This window comes from Alligator sinensis, unplaced genomic scaffold, assembly GCF_000455745.1.
Source record: "Alligator sinensis unplaced genomic scaffold, ASM45574v1 scaffold247_1, whole genome shotgun sequence".
NCBI classification, from domain to species: Eukaryota; Metazoa; Chordata; order Crocodylia; family Alligatoridae; genus Alligator; species Alligator sinensis.
In genome coordinates this window covers 1,384,623-1,402,749 of record NW_005842002.1, presented here as the reverse complement: position 1 = coordinate 1,402,749, position 18,127 = coordinate 1,384,623, and positions in this window count along the sequence as shown.

Here is an 18,127-nt window from a genome sequence, read left to right as displayed (position 1 = left end):
AGCTGCGATGCTGACGGTCTGGTCGTATGAACAACTATATTAGTTGTTCCAGCTGGCAAGGCTCAGGCTAGCTCATCTGTCCACAAATCAAGCCGGCGGGGCAAGGGTACATCGGGGATTCCGCTCGGCGACGGGGAGAAGAATCGATAGGTGATCAGTCTATCGATCAGCTCAGCTGCAAGTCAGATTTCTTTAGAGGCACTCTGCAGCGTGCTCAAAGTTCTCCGACTTGGGCGGAAGTCGCACGAAATTTTAAACGGCCAGCAAGCCAATTCCCAGCCATCACGTAGGAATAATTTAGAACTAGCCAATAGCGGGACACAAATTTGCATTCGAATGGCGGGAACTCTCTTGCACTGGGGTTTTCTGCTGCAACAGAAAACCTTTTACTTTGCAAGAGGCTCTCATGTGGCAGGAAAATTCCATCATGCCGAGGCACCAAAATCACTGGGTTGTGACATGCCTCATCTCATTTGCCGCATTTTGTTCTCAATTCTTGTGAAAGAATTGTGAAGAAACCTCCTACACCTACAACCAACACATTCTACATGTCACAGAGACAGGCATCAAACTACCTTAATTCAGCTATAATCATGTTACATATTTACTCATCTCACTGCTTGTGATTTTTACAGGACAAGTTCTCATTCTTTCCTCTGCTAGCAGTACCAACACTAACAATGGTTCTACTTGCTAGAAGTAATGGCAGGGATTGATTAACTACCACTGACAAGCAATGTGGCAAGCATGAAGCCTTTGGGAAGAAATGACTTTGAAATAAAACACCGTCTACAAATAGAGGTGCCCTTCTGAAGACATTAAAAGTAGCAAGTGTCAGGTCGGTGGAAAGACAAAGCTGGTGATAAAAGATGTTTTTAGTTTTGGGCAGGTATGGCAAGTCAGTCTCAGCACTGAGAAAAGAAGTGGGTGCTTGTATAAACAGAACCCAATTGGCTGTTTGGTTGGCAAACAGCTGGTAAAAGCTGGAGAGGTTTCGCAAGTGGGACCACGCACATTCACTTTTACCAGTTAATACAAGAACTGAAGGACATAATTTACCATCCAAAGAAATGTGGATGTTTTCTAAGCAATATTTGCAGCCTCTTTACTGTTCTTCTGCTCATTAAGGTTCTTCAACATATTCAAATTAGCAGAAAGCTCTAACTTGAAGGCCATTGTAAAGCACAACACAGCTGTATTTCAAAAAACAGAGAAGCAGGTGTTAAAGCACAGACACCATTTATCTAAACAAAAGATACCTAAACACTGGGACACTGACCTACACACCCACAAGCATTTATAACATAAAGAGGAATGGTCCTTTCATCAAAGCAAATGCATCATTTGGGAACACTACATACCAGGTATTTGTGTGTTGTGCTGATAATGGGAGTTTCAGTGTAGGAATGGCTGCACCACATAGTGCTTTCTCAAGGTACCTTTCAGAATTTATGCTTATTTTACTTAACATGCTTTGCTTTTGTTTTTTGGAGGTTTTTTTTTTTAATAAATTCTCTTTCTTTGGTCTTCTAAACAGAAACCTGCAACATGACTATTTTCTCAGATTTTTTTTTTAAATCTTGATTTAGTAAAACATTTCTTATGAACTTACCCCTTTTTCTGACTATCCAATATCTAGAGGGAATCATGACCCCAATTTTCAAGTCCCATATGTCTTCTCTAAAAATGATGCGAGAGTTTTCATGTGAGAACCTGCCTATAGCTTCTGACCTCTGAAAAAAAGAAAAGATATCCATTGGGTAAAATTTTCTCCAAAAGTAAATGTAGACTACCAACTTAGTAGTCAGCTGATAGCTCATATGATAAAGAGGAATGATCCCAGAGATGGCTGTGAATTAAATATTATTCCAAATCACCAACCTTGAGAGAACTTGAAAATTAGGTGAAACATTTGTCTGTCCATTGTTTTAAGTAGTACGACTTGGTAGTAATTATATAGTTCTAAAAAGGCCATATTTAGTGATCCAAACTTATCACAGGTTTCATGCTACTTACCATATTTTCTCATATACAACACATACCTCCCCCCACCCAACAGCTGCTGGAACTTAGAGTGCATATTATGAGATAAATGTGGTAAGAACTGTTTCTGCCAGTTACTGGGTAAAAGTGAAAGTAAAATCTGCCTGTGATGACTCATAAGGAACAGAATAGTGAGTAGGCTCAGCTACCTAGCTGGTGCTGCTCAGTTACTTATCACAAAGAAAGATCTTTTTTCTTAATCCTTCCTTTCAAAAATAAGGGAGACCAGGGGTGTAATGAATTAGGTCTTGCAGTGAATAATGACAACTATGAATGAGGAAGAAAACAGACCTTTAATGATACCATAGACTATGTGGCTGCCTCCATCTTGATTCCTCCTTACTCTCCAGAGATCATGTTCAAATTCCTCACTTGGTAAGACATTCCCTCATAAGGGACTGTCTCCAAAGTCTAACCCTTATCACTACAAGGGGGTTGGCAATGTTTTTGGGCAGAATGCCAAAAACACCCCAACCTCAACTTGTAAGATGTTGGTGTGTGTGGCAAAGTGGGGCTCCTCTTCCTAGATGTGGGGAAAGGGACAGACATGTTTTTGGGTGCCCTTCTATTTCAACCCTGACTGTGTAAGTGGAGGACAATATGGCTGAGCACCAAGAACGTGTATTTATGAAGCTTCCCAGAGCAGTGGATGAGGGTAAAATGTCATCATACTGATGAATAAGACTCCGAAGGAAAACTAAATACAGAACTTTATCTGATGCAAAAACTAAGTGATAAGAAATAAGAAAAAAACTTTTCAAATTTTTATTTGAATAATATGAGTCATTATGTGTTGTTTCAAAACATGTTGTTTTAGGTTTTTCACCATTTAATTTACATAGATGCTAATACACGTTTGGCTTTTTTTTTAAAAAAAGGTAATAAAAGCTACCAGGCTTTTATGTAGACTTGTAAGGGAAAAAAGAATAACAATTAGATCTTTGTGATAAGATATAATGTGTGATAGGTTAATCACACACATATTGTATACTGTGTCAGTAAGTAGTGAGTTCGTATTAATAGCAGATAAGAACACAAGAACATAAAAGCACAAGAAGTGCCACATTAGGTCAGACCAATGGTCCATCTATCCCAGTGTCCTGTCTCCAACAGTGGCAGGAATGAATGCTTTAGAGAGATAGCCCTAATTTAGTTATATTTAGAGTGTTCTGTCCTCTATTCATTATCCTCCCTAGCATCTAACCAACAATTGTTTCAGAGATGCCAGCTTCCTGTCCCTGCTGTACTCCAGCACCACGTGCCTTCCGGCTGCATGGCCGGACCAAAGAGCACGGGACTGTGCTGGTACAGGGGTGTGTGTGTGCATGCAGGGAGAAAGAGGGAGAGTGTGTGTGTGTGTAATCAGGGGCAGAGTGTGTGTGTGTGTGCTTGTGTGTATGTGTGTGTGTGTGCGTGTGTGTGTGTGTGTGCAGGCACAGGGAGAATGTGTGTGTGTAGGCAAGGGCAGTGTGTGTGTATAGATGGGGCAGTGTGTGCTTGTGTAGGCAGGGGCAGTTTGTGTGTGTGTGTGCATGTATGTGTGTGCATGTGTGTGTGTGAGCAGTCAGGGGAAGAGTCTGTGTGTGTGTGTTCATAGGGTGAGTCTCACATGCACACCCCACCATACACATGCACCCACACCACCCCACACTGCCATATGTGCAGACCCCTACACCCACCCCCCATGCATCCCAGCCACCCTCTCTCCCACACATTCCCTCACAAACCCCATACCCACTCACACCCCACATATGCAAACATATACCCAGATACTCCCTCATCCCACATACCCACACACCCACAGCCCCCCCACAAACCTAGACCCCCCACAATATACCATAAAGAGAACCTAACTCTCCAGCCCAGTGAGGAGTGCAATTGTATGGGATGGGACAGTCAGGATTTATTGTCCCTGGTTCCATGATGGTTTATGTGTTTTTCGCTAGGCAGTCATTTGTTAAAAACATGTATAACCCTGGGAGTGAGGACCAAAACCCTGGTTTCCCCTAACTCAACTGAGTGCCCCAACAACTAGGTTAGTCAGGCTTTTCCTCCAAACTGTTCTAGCTCCACAATTTTGTGTTCATGACTGGACAGTGGCTCAGCTTCTTTAACAGAAGGGATGGAGGTGCATCCCCCTAGACTATTTTATACAATATCAAAACACCTAGATATAGTAGTTAGGGTGCCCTTCTGGGAAGTAGTGACTTGAGTGACCATGGCTGATTACAGTGAGTGCAAGGAGGAAGAAAAGGAGCAAAAAGGCTAGGCTTACCAGATAACAGTGCTACAGCAGCCAGCATCACAGTGCAGAAACCAGGGGAGTGGTTCTGAGTGGTTAAGTGCTTGGGGAGGAGCAGGAAGCCAATAGTTATTTGGGGAGAGAGTTTTTGACTGCTGGTGAGCAGAAAGGCCAGTCTGGTTCAGGATCAGTGGTGTAGCTTTAGTTTGGGAGCCATTTTGCAGGCTTGTTTGAAAGAGTGACCTAACTGGGAGGTGACTGCAGTGTGAGAAAGACAGTGGGGCTTGTCTAAGCAGAAAGGCTATGCTTGTAAGATCATAGTGACACAGGAGCCGGCAGCACAGAACCAGTGAGCAGGCCAGCAAATGGGAGTTTCCCCAAACACTTTCTTTCTCACCCTCCCTTCACTTGTAAACTTGCTGTGTGGAAGCAGATGAAGTATGAAGAGGTAATTCTTTCCAGGATGTAGCAGTAGTAAAGGAAGAAGTAGATAGCAGCAGGATCAAAAGGGTGACAACATGCCTGCCACTGCCAGCTCTTCCTCTGCCCATACCTGTTCAAACTTTGTCTAGACGCGACCACTGACCACCAAGGTTTCCACCTAGGTTCTGATCTGGCTTTACAGGGACTGCTGCCTGCATGCCAGGTGGGGGAGTGCTTATGAGAGGTGCTCCTTGGTGGATTCTCTCAAGAATCAGATAAGGGGGCTGCAGGAGGAGGTGGATAGGCTCAGAAGCATCCCTAAGCATTAAGTCTTCATTGACTCAATACACAAAGAGACTTCCAACCTCATGAAAGAGGGAAAGCCAGAGAAGGCATTGGAAGACACAGGTACTCTAGAAGGTGAAAGCTGGCAGCTTGTCATCTCTGGCAATAGACAGCACTCCTCTTCTGGACCTGCAGCTGCCCAGCTGGAGAACAGGTATGAAGCCCTGCATCAGATGAGAAGGAGCCCATTCCAGTGGCAAGGAATGGCAAGCCATGCACCCCTTGAGGGGAAGGGTCGAGACCACTGCCACCAAAAGGAAGTGATGGGTGGTAGTGTTTGGTGACTCCCCCCCCTGCAGGGCACAGAAGTTTCCATCTGCCTCCTTGACCTGTTGACTCCTGGGTTCTGCTACCTGCCAGGAGCCTCCATACAAGACATCACAGAAAGGTTGCCAAGACTCACTTGACCCTCTACTATCCCATAGTGGTTATCCATGTAGGCACTAACAATACTACCAAAGGCAGCCTTGGATAAATCACAAGTAACTACATGGCTCTGGGCACAAGGGTGAAGGGGACAGGAGCCCATGTGGTATTCTCATTGATCCTTCCAGTCAAGTGTAAAGTCCTGGCTAGGAGAAGACTTATCCTGGATTCAACATATCATTGCATAAATGGTGTTGCCAGCAAGGCTTTGGCTTGTTCAACCATGAGCTGGTGTTCCAAGAAAATTGTCTGCTGGGAAAAGATGGGGTCCACCAGATGAAGTGAGGGAAGAGTGTGAAGAGGGAAGGCAGGCTTGCTAACCTAGTGAGAAGGGTTTTAAACTAGGTTCACTGGGGGATGGAGACAAAAGCCCAGAGGTAAGTAAAGAGCCTGAAAACTTGGCTAAAAACTCAGTAAGGGGAATAAATAATGGAAGCCTTAGCAATGTTCTCAGGATAGTTAGTTAGATACCTGAAATGCTTATATACTAATGAAGGATATGCAGATAAAAACAGAAAGAAGTAGAGGTCCTAGTACAAGCAAAGAATTATGATGTGATTTGGGTTATAGAGATATAGTAAAATAGCTCACATGCCTGGAGTACAGTCATGGATGGATATAGCTTGTTCAGGAAGGATAGACAGGGGGAAAAGAAGAGGTGTTGCCCTATATAAAAACATGGTATACATATATTGTTCAGCAGTGAAGAGCAGGCCTTTGAAAGCCTCTGGGTAAAAGTCAGAAGGGAGAGCAGGAAGGGGGATGTCATGGTGGGCATATGCTACTAGCTCCAAACCAGAGGAGGAAGAGGTGGACAAAGCCTTTTTTAACTGACTGACTGAGCTTTCAAAATGCAGAACTTGGTTTTCATGGGAGATTTTATTTATCAGGACATCTGCTAGGAGGGAAACACAGCACTGCTCAAGCGGTCCAGCAAATAATTGGAATATGTTGGGGATATTTTTTTATACAGATAGCAGAGAGGCCAACTAGGGGGGGAAAGCTCTTCTTGACCCTGGCAAGCATCTAGCTTAAGGACTCAGGAGCAAGCTATCTCAATCCAATCGAAGAGAGGGAAGTATAACAGGAGCCCAGCCTGGTTAGACAGATATTTTCTTCAATGAGTTCAAAGTCAAAAAGGAATTCTACAAAAAGTGGAAACATGGTGATATTTCTAAGAAAGTATATAATAGCTCCACACAGTCATTGCAGGGAGAAAATTAGGAAGGCCAAGTCACATTTTGAGATGCAGCTAGCAAGGGACATAAAAAGAAATACAAAGGGATTCCACATGTATATCAAAATTAAGAGGAAGAGCAAAAAAAACATAGACCTTTTACAGAATTCAGGAAACAATCTAGTTATGAATGATGTAGAGAAGGTTGAAGTATTTAATGTCTTCTGCCTTCTCAAATAGGGGAAACTGTCAGACAAGTGGAGATGGAAGCAAAAATAAGGGAAAAGACAAGCAGCCTAGAGCTGGGGTGCTCAATCTCATGCCTGTGGGCCAAATCCAGCCCATGGAACTGTACTATCTGGCCTGTGGGAATCCCCACAGGATAGGAAATTTGGCAGGAGAGGAGCAATGGAATTTCCACGTGGCCAAATCCAGCTCTACCCAGGCCATTTCCATGCAACACTGGCATAGAGCAGTAGCAGAACAGATCATGGATTACTTAGTGTAACAGGGCACCAGTCCTGGGCCCTGTGCTGGGGCATTGCAACACGTATGCTGAAGACTTGGTGGCAGACACACGGATGTAGGCTAGAACTGGAGGGGCCAACCCAGGTGGCACGCAATCACATACAACAGGAGCCAGCTCCTGTTGGTGCCTGGAAGTTCTGCCAGATGGTCAAAGCAGGTAATGGCACATTTGTTTACTCACAGAGAGGTGAATGCACTTGGAGATGCAGAGCCAAAGCTGAAACTGGAATCAGAGCCAGAGCTGTAGTTGGAGGTGCAACTGAAGCTGCAACTAGGATCAGGGATGGGAAGTCCAGCCACCGGGTTGCAGCTGGAGGGAACAGATAGAGCTTTGGGAATGGAGCCAGTGAGTGAGAAAGGGCTGTCAGAGTTTTGTGCAGGGAGCAGGGCACATGAGGGGGAACTGAGTCCAATGAAGACCAGGTAAGCTTCTCCATGACGCTTCTCCATAAAGATAATGGATTGACTTGATAACCTGGCAGGTAATAAATTAGTAATTGATGAATAATGAAGATAAAGGATTGAGTTGATAAGACAGTAAATAAGAGAGTATTAATTGATGAATTATGAAGATGACTGATTGAGTTGATAAACTAACAAACGATGGACTATTGATTGATGAAGATTATGTAGATAATTGATCGAGTTGATAAGCCAGCAGGTAATAAATTAGTAATTGATGAATTATGAAAATATATAGGTTGAGTTGATAAGCTGGTGAATAGTGGACTACAAATGGATGAATTATGAGGTTAAATGATTGAATTCATAAGCTGGTGAGCAATGTGTTATTAAATTAATCGCATTGATAAGCAGGCAACTAATGAACCATTAACTGATGAATTATAAAGACAACTGATTGAGTTGATAAGCCAAGGGGGATAAGGGACTAATATTATATTAACTCTGTTTATAGTGTCTTGTGTAGATATGCTAAGTGCCAGTTACCAGATTCCCAGCAGCCCAGCCCTACTTTATCTCATACCACAGGTATAAGACTTTCAAAAGGATAATTAGTCACAGTGCAGCCCTGGTCCATCTAACTCTTCTTATAAATGCTTTTTCCCTCCTCCCTTACAAAGTAATATGTGGGGTGGAAAGGTTGCAACAAATAACGTGGTAGAAAGGGTAAAGTTGGTGAGGAACCCATCTCTTCCACCTTTACACTCTCAACAATTTCTACTTTTTGTTTAGGATGGTTTAGATATGGATGATTCTGTCTCATGCAGGCAGTTGGACTAGATGATCTCTGGAGGTTACATTTAGCAGTCTCTGGAGGTCCCTTCTAGCCCTACTTCTCTATGATTCTCTATAGCAGTGTTTCTCAACCTGTAGGTCACAACCCAAAAGTGAATATATGAAAGGGTAGAAAACAAACTTTAAAAATGAATCAACATTTAATAATGGATTCTCCTTTTAAAGAAGAAAAGCCTGGGAATCCATGGCTTTTCCCTTGTGGGCAGTCAGAGTTCCAGCCTGCAAGGGGCTGTTTGGGGCTCCCCTTGCTCCACTCCCCCCCCTTCCCCACACACCCATTCCCTGCCCCACAGACCGGGGGGCAGAGGGCTGTGTGCACCAACACTACTGCTCAGTAGCACCGATTATAGCACATTAAGTTAGTACCTGTTATTTACAGGAACTAAACTTAATGCGCTATAATTACCGTGCATTAATGAACATGTAGATGCACCCACTGTCTCTCTTACAACATTCCCTCTTCATTGTGCTGAATGGAATGGCACAGGTTAGAATCAAAGTCAGGACTGTTGAAATAAAAGTGTATTCATGTTCACCCACACAGAACAAACAAAATAAATTTCCAGACCACCTACTACTTCTGAAGGGTCCCATGTGTGTCATGATAGCTGAGCATATAGCAGGACTGTTTTTAATGTCAATGAGAAATGTTGTTAATGTGAGTGGGTATGTAAACTATTCCCAATAGCATCAGGGTAATGTATGATTTCCCTTTCACTCGAAATATTTTGTACTATTTGTCCAAGGCATTAAAAAGGTTAATTAAATTATGTGCTGATTTATTTGAATAAATTGCTGATCTCTATACTTACTTTTTCATCTAAGCCATTGGTAAAATCTATCTTGCTAACAAATTAGGAAGCCTGCAGAACATTTCTACCATGGGTCATCTATTTTTTGTTCCCCTGTCACCTCCTGTTTGTTTTCCTTTTCCTTATATACCATTTATTAGGGCATTTTAAATTATAATGAGACATTCAGGGTTGCTTTGGTGCTGTAACAGCATCGAACAATCTGTTTTTTTACAGTAGCAGCAATTTTGACAATGTCAAGGTTAGGAGTAACATAATAATAATGAGAATCAATTTAACCCAGACCTTCTGTAAATAAGCATTTGTTCTAACTGAAAGGAGATTAAAATCACAAGCAAATATTCTTTTAAGATGTCAGTTTTCACATTCTATAGTTTTACAGAAATTTATTAATTTGACCTCTCAGCTTCCAGTTAAAAACAACATTGTGATTGACTCCAGTGGGTGAAACAGAGTTCCTTATTAGTCACCCACCTAGGAATAATGTTGAGTCATCCTACCAGAGACTTTCAATCTAGGTTTAACTCATCTCTGTCCACTGCCCTCAAGGTATTAAATACTGCTTTTTTAAAGAGAAAATTTCTCTGTTTCCATATTTATTTAGCTATCAATAGAATTTTAAACCATTCTTTTTTTTCCAGCTTATAATACTATTCATTGTTCTGGAGGATAGAATACTATTCTTTCTTACCCATGCTGAGCATACTTCCTGTCTCACCCAAACAGACACCCCATTCTTTCTCTTTTAATTGCTTTCAAACAATTTGGATCTACTGAATTGTGTGTCTGAAAGCAACTCTGCCAAAATATGGAATTGGTAATAGGTTATTCTGACAAAATATGACCCTGAGAACCTGTATTAATTGCACATTTTGCTAACTATCTTAAATTGGATCATTTGCTTGACTTCTAAAAGTGTTTGTACATATGACGGTCATCATGATGTACACTGGGAAATGTAATCTGTGTGGCTTAATGGCATCATGCATTACACATTCACCAGTTTGGGGAGTTTTAAATGACTTTGCATAGTTGCAAAGGCAGCATGCAGCTGGATCCAACTCTTCCCCATGCCTGCCAGGTCTTCCAGTGCCCTGTATACTGTCCCCGCTGCCTTCCCACCCCCAGGGACTGACCAGCAATGAACTGGCTTGTCCCCGGGGCAGCACAGGGAAGTGCCAGGAGGGTGGCTGGGTGTACTGGTAGCCAGGAAGGTAGCGGGGGTGGTGTGCATGGTGCCAGAAGTCTGGCAGGCTTGGGGAAGCTTGGGCTTGGTGGACTTCCAGCACCCCGCACACCATCCCCAAAACCTTATCTAACTACCAGCACACCCAGCTGCCCTTCTGCCTCTTCCTTGTGCTGCCCCAGGGGCAAACTAGCCCATTCCCAGGCAGTTCCAGGTGGCAGGAAGATGGTGGGGACAGTGCACTGGGTGCTGGAAGTCCCAGTGGGCTCAGGGAAGAGTTGGATCTGGCTGGGAGCTGCCTTCAAGCTGGGGAATCCCGCAGCCTGCTAGCAGCTTGCCCAGGCAGCCCTGAGGGGTGCTGCTGCCATGAAGGGAAGAACGAGGGGCACCCACAGTCCCCATGGCTGCTCAGCCTCCTTACAGTGAGACAGGTGGGCAGGATCTATGGAAAAAAAAAGGATTGCGCCCCTCACCACTTCTGCCTTTAGCCAAGTGCCTGCTGAGAGGCCTGATCCATTTTTTTTTTTCCAGTGGAGCCTGCTCGTGGCCGGGGGGTGAGCTGCCGGTCATCTGAGTAGCCCGTGAGGTGTTAAGGGCCCCAGTCATTCTCTCTGCAGTGGCAGGACCCCCCAGGGCCACCCAAATGGACAGCTAGTGGGCTGGGGGCTGCCCCAGCTTGGAGATAGCACCTAGCCCCTGGAAGCCTACCAGGCATTGCTCCCCAGGCAGGCTTGAGGAAAAGTTGGATTGAGCTGGGTGCTTCCTTTGAGCTACGGCAGTAGCTGACCCATTAGTTGCTTGTCTATGTGGCCCCAGGAGTGACATCACAGCAGAGGGAAAGGCTGGGACCCCTTGCAGCTCAAGGACCACTCAGCCCACTGGCAGCTCCACCCACTCCCAGCTGTGGGGAGGCTCTGGTTCCAACAAAAGAAAATATATTGGGCCCCTCATCATAACATGATGTAACATAATGGAAAAATTGAAACAGTGGGTTTCTATTAAAAACCCACCATTGCAATTTAGGGGACATAAAATAACACCTTAAGGATTAAACTCCTATCACACATTCAGGAGCCCTTTACGATTGCTTGTTAAACAAACAGAAACAGCCAAAGGCCCTCCCACACACAATTTCAAAATCTCCACCTGTAAAGGACACACCGATCAGACCAGTGGTTAAGACCCATTAAAACCAATTGAGTCTCACAAAGCAAAAAATTAACAGGTCACCAAAGGAATATTCTGTATGTTAGGCCATGTTAGATGCTCAAGCCAGACAAGAAAAACCAGCCTGATGCATCAAAGAAATTCACCTTTGGGACATGAAACCAATGAAAACAATTAAGTGGAAGAGGACAAGAATGTTTCTCATCCACTTAAGACAAAAAAAGAGGGGAAAGATTAACAATTGTATGGTGAGTTGAGAGCAGGGGGAACCATGGAAGGTTCTTTCATGTTTTTGAAAGGATAAAGTTCTGCTCCTATAACTTAAAAGGAAAGCATATGTAGCTTTGCTTATAGTCTAAGGACCTTGCCACTAGGGCTGTGCGAAATTTCACTGGCCGTTTAATTCTGATGCTGTCTCGACAAAATTTTGAGGTCAAAACAGCAAAATTGGAACAAAACAAAGCTAGTCAAAATAGCCTCAAAACAAAATGAGGCTGGTCAAAACGTTTCAAAAGTTGAAACATTTCAACCATAGGCTGGGGCTAGGCTGAGCTGACTTCCCATCCCCAGTACAAGATCCGGCATCCCCATCTGCTTGATCGTGCCAGGGCTGGGGAGGCAGCCCAGCTGGGCTGCTTTCTGGGGCCCCACGGTTGATCATGCTAGAGGCAGGTGGCAGCCCAAGTGCTAGATCACACTGGGGGTGGAAGGCAGCCCAGCTGGACTGCTTTCCAGGGCCCTGCGCTTGATCATGCCAGGGCCAGGAGGCAATCAAGCATGCAATCAAGCACAGGGTGCAATCAAGCACAATCAAGTGCAGGGCCCCAGGAAGCAGCCCACTTGGGCTGCCTCCCAACCCAGTGCAATGTAGCGCTGGGGATGGGAAGTCAGCCCAGCTGGTCTGATTCCCCATCCCCATTGAAACTCAAAATAGTGTCAAAACAGCCTTTCTGTTTCAATGGAATGGAACGGAACAGCTGTTTTCACTCAAAATCAAATTCAAGATGAAACACTGCTCCCTCGAATCATCGAAACTCAAGGCAAAATGGAACAGTGCGGTTACGCACAGCCCTACTTGTCATATGTTCACATTCAACTGTTGCAAATTATTGGAATGTGGTGACCTATTAAAGTTGATATGTATTAGGAGATAACCCTCTCCTGGAAGGGAACAACTTTGCAATACCAGGAGGGCACTTAACATAAGCTAAACTATTTGTATGTGCATCTGCTTGTATCTTAACTAAATTTAGTAAGTGTTAAGTTGAATGTGTGACATCACCCTAGCACTAGAGAAGACTAATTCTGTATGTTGGGTGTCTTTTTTTTTCTCTCATGCTGATGGTTTGTTCAAACTACTAAGTAAAACACTTTTACTAAAGAAGGCTGTTGGGTTCCCAGAGGGAGGATCAAGTGGGTATTTAAGACAACATGAACATATGCAGGATAGTGTACTGAGACTGTGAATGGAAAAATTGAGAGAATCTTTCCAACATAGAGAAGGGCATGGGGACTAATACCTAAATAGCTATACTCTGAAAGATGGTAAAAAGTGCAGAGTTGCAGCTAGTCTTTTAATCACTCTGGGTATGCTAACATTTTCATTAGGGTTCTTGGTTGTAGCCATGTTGGTCTAAGGACATAGGTAGACAAGGTTCTTTGGGTAGATGTAATATCTTTTAGTAGAACAACTAAATAGTTGGAAAATTTGTTCTTTGTAAGCTTTCAGGCACGAGCACCCTTCTTTAGACTCTTCCTGTGCCTGAAGAAGGGTTTTTGTGTCTGAAAGCTTGCAAAGAACAATTTTTCCAACTATTTAGTTGGTCTGATAAAAAATATCACATCTACCCAAAGAAGCTTGTCTGCCTAGCATTTAGTTGGATTTTCTGTCAATGTTTCCCTTTGTGTATTCTAATATTATGCTAAAGGAATGAGGTAGCAATGTCTAATGCTCAGAACATAACCCTGAAAGTCAAGAGAATTAAATCCTAATCCTGGCTCTAGTTTATTATGCAACTATAGGCACACATTCATTTGTAGACTCTCAGAGGTGCTGAGCACCATGAGTTTGGAGTGCCCTGCCCTGTTATAAATCAAACTATTTAACTCAGCACTTAATTTTCTCTGCCTGTAAAACAGGTCTAATAAAATATATTGTACTTAACTCACAAGAAGTCTGTAATATTTAATAAATTAATGTATACTATCATTTTATACCCTGTAATAGAAGGAGCTTTACATTATTATTACAATTTATGATCACTAATTATTATTATTACATCAGCATGTAACTGACAGAACAGCCTATTTACTCTTAAAACTGTACTTGTATGTTCATGAAAGACAGGTACTTTGATAATCAAGTCTCCTTTTCCCACACAAAACCTTCCTCACGGAGCTAAATTCTACTTCTGTTGGAGACTGGGAAATAAAAGTATGAAATACATAGTTTTACCCTCATGCTGCTTCACAAAAGCAATGAGTAGATTGCACTTCCACAGACACTTCCAAGCCTACTCCACTCAACAAGACCTCAAAAGACTCCTGTATTTCATATTGGCAGAGAAGAAAGACTACTTGGAAATCATTTCTCTTTAATTTCTGAAGTCCTTTTGTTCCTTTTCTTTCAAGCCAGTGCGTTTTTTAACCAAATAACCATCAGAAGATAAGTTTAGAGCAAGGCAGATGGTGTGTGGGTGCACAAGCCAAGGAATTAGCTCTGCAGAAACTTGTAGATGGAAAGAATAAGTATGGGAGTTTAGACTGGGCCTCAAGGGTACTGTTTTAAATGTCAAAATTTGAATTACTTTATTCTTATTTGGGTTGAGAGCACACACAAAGGTTTTTCTATTTTCTGTTTTTAGATTTACATAACTTTTAAGCAATTAATTCATACCTTCAAAGGGATACTATCAGAGTTTATCAACACCATGTCAAATATGCATAGAAAGAATCATTTCTACCAAAGGGTGGAAGAAAGGAAACCATGATTATCTTAAGCCCTCACAAGCAGTTAATCCACACCAGAAAAAAATTTAGCATCACACATACTGTGCTAAATCTGATGATTCAAAGCTCATTTCTCTTCAGCTTGCTGCAGGTACTTTGTATACTTGCAGTCATTTTGAAAGGAGAAGATCCATAGGAATACAAAAAAGAATAAATATTCCACTTAGGAGATGGCAACATCATCATGGCCACAAATGCTTTGATACAACATAGGATAATACCACTGAACACTTATAGCTAGATGCCACATACCATAATGTGAAACATCAATCAGGATATTTTTATGAAATATGCAATTTCAAGGAGGAGTGGTGGAGAGGGAGCACTCATTTTTTCCATTCTTTTCTCTGTGTTTCTAATTGCTACAACTAGGCTGCAACTGACTCCTCACAGCAAACCCATCTCCCAAAAGACCCTCAGTGACCTCTGTGGGACACTGTACTTGCCCAGGAAATGGTGTATCCCATGCCAGATGATAGCCTGCAAACCATATATTTATAGATATTTAGACAACAGGTACAGTAATAGAGATTTGGTGACTAAATATGTGATAGTAGCAAGTGTTTCAGTAAGAGTATGTTTCTTTTTTAATTATAAGCTTTACAGACATATAATGGTCAATAGGGACACAGTGGGCATGTCTACATGTGTATTAATGAGATTTTCCCAATGGACACATCTACATGTGTGCATTTACTGTGTAGTAACCAAAATTACTGTGCAGTATGGGCGTGCATCTACACATGCATACCCGTACTGAACAGTAAATATGGTGCCTTATGCCAATTTGAGCATAAATTTGATACCTGCATTATGCATTATGCAGGTATCAAATTTATGTCCAATTAGTTACTGCGCAGTAATGCACAAGTAGATGCCTTACTGCATAGTAATGCTGTGTGTGTGGACTAAATTGGAATTACCTTTTGTTTCTAATTGCTACAACTAGGCTGCAACTGACTCCTCACAGCAAACCCATCTCCCAAAAGACCCTCAGTGACCTCTGTGGGACACTGTACTTGCCCAGGAAATGGTGTATCCCATGCCAGATGATAGCCTGCAAACCATATATTTATAGATATTTAGACAACAGGTACAGTAATAGAGATTTGGTGACTAAATATGTGATAGTAGCAAGTGTTTCAGTAAGAGTATGTTTCTTTTTTAATTATAAGCTTTACAGACATATAATGGTCAATAGGGACACAGTGGGCATGTCTACATGTGTATTAATGAGATTTTCCCAATGGACACATCTACATGTGTGCATTTACTGTGTAGTAACCAAAATTACTGTGCAGTATGGGCGTGCATCTACACATGCATACCCGTACTGAACAGTAAATATGGTGCCTTATGCCAATTTGAGCATAAATTTGATACCTGCATTATGCATTATGCAGGTATCAAATTTATGTCCAATTAGTTACTGCGCAGTAATGCACAAGTAGATGCCTTACTGCATAGTAATGCTGTGTGTGTGGACTAAATTGGAATTACCTTTAGTCCCAAATCAGTCTACACACAGTGTTAATGTACTGTGCAGTAAATTTAAGCCTGTTTAAATGCACTTGTAGACATGCCCAATGTGCATTAAATTTAGTACCTCCAATGTGAGGTACTAAATAAATGCACATTAGCCTTCCCTAATGTTCCATACTGAAAGCATACATTTTTTAAGTGATGCTTATTGTGCACTAGCCTATTTTACTGCACATTGGCATGATTGTAATTGTTTGGCTTTTTATGTGATGCTTTAATGTGTAGTACAATAGACTACTGCACATTAAAGTGCACAGGCAGATGTTCCCACTGTCTCCTAATGTCACTCCACTGCGTGTAATGCCTACATAAAACTGAACCCTAAATTCTCAGCATAGATTTTACCCATTTTATACCTATTTCTCTCACATTCAAGGTAGTTGTTTTAATGGCATGGTGGCCATTATTTTGTTGTGATGCACCAATAAAATAGGAGAACAAAACATACTACTTGCATCAAAAGCATAATAGTCATTGCTTTAAGGAGTTAATGTGCATGTTCTCTAAAATTACAAAATAGTTTTCCCATGGCTTTGTTATATGGAAAGCAAAATAGGGAGATCTCTATGTGCAGTAAGAGATTAAACTGTGTGAACATGTATGATGTCCTCTTCCAGGAGTATTTTAATAATATAATAGGTTAATTAACATAACTTTTATTGAATATATTACATTTTGTCCTCTCAATATGAGTTTATATGGGGGCTCCAGGAATCCCCATGACAAAAATTTCAACTTAGGTATATAGAATGGGGCACCTAAACCTATACTTAGGCACCTAGAAGTCAGGCGTTTAAAGAATCAGAGATAGAGCATTCAACCATTAAGGAAGAACAGCAGGAGATGCACGGCACCAAGAAAAAAAGTAACCTGAAACAAAACCTTTAGTAGAGTTTTGCTTGGAATAGCAGGGACTCAGATCAGGCTGAGGAAAATCTCCAGTGAATCCTCAGGATCAGACTCAGAACCACAATCTAAGACTATGCTTGAGAATAGGAGAAGCAGTGAAACACTTTTGGCTGGTGGTGGTGATTTAAAAAAAATAACACAAATTGTTTTTAACCTTTTATCAAGTTTATGTGAGTCATTTTTGGCAAACCTATTTGACTTACCTGGCCTGGGGGGACACTGTTATTTACCACTGTGATACAGTAGCTAGAGAAGAGAAAACTCCAATTAAAGAGGAATTTAAAGTGAATTTAGTTGGGTGTTAATTCATAGCTACTAAAGAACCTAGGGTTTAGGTCTAAATATTTCAGTGGCCTTAAATTTTGCCATTATTTTTTATCAAGGCAAATGTTTGCACTATACAGCTTTTATTTATAGAATATATAAATAATACATAATCTGCACATCATTATAAAAAAAACACACAAAAATAAAAGATTCCAAAGAGCTTACAATATAAAGACTACATTTTCCTAGCCTTATTAAAGTCATGCGGGGACCAAGTGGTAAGTGGATTTCTCTGCTTTATGACCCCACTAGGGCTTTTACTATTGTGGATCTCAGTGTTTGTTGAAGCACATGCAGTACATTGGATATGCCCTCCAATGGGAACAAGTGGAAAGACACAATCAAGGAATGAGAGCCATGGTCCTATCAGTGTCACCGAGAATAATTTATGGGTGGAGAAAATATGCCTCAATCTACAACAGGGAGCAAAATTATTTAGCTATCTCCAACTACAAAAAGTAGCCCTATGAAGAACTGTGCTTCAGAGACCTCATTTTATATGTTGCTCAAGCAAAAGACAGTGTCAATACATTCTACTGTTTTATTTCAATGAAAAAAGCCTTGAAATATTGACATGAGTAAGGTTTATGCAGGAAGTAGGCCTGTGCGAAGCAGCTAGTATTCGCTTCGGATTCGAATTCGGCCAATTCGGGAGACAGTGATTCAGTTCAATGATTCAAATCACTGTCCTGAAATCGATTCAGCTGAATCTGATTTGAAGATTCAGCTCCCCA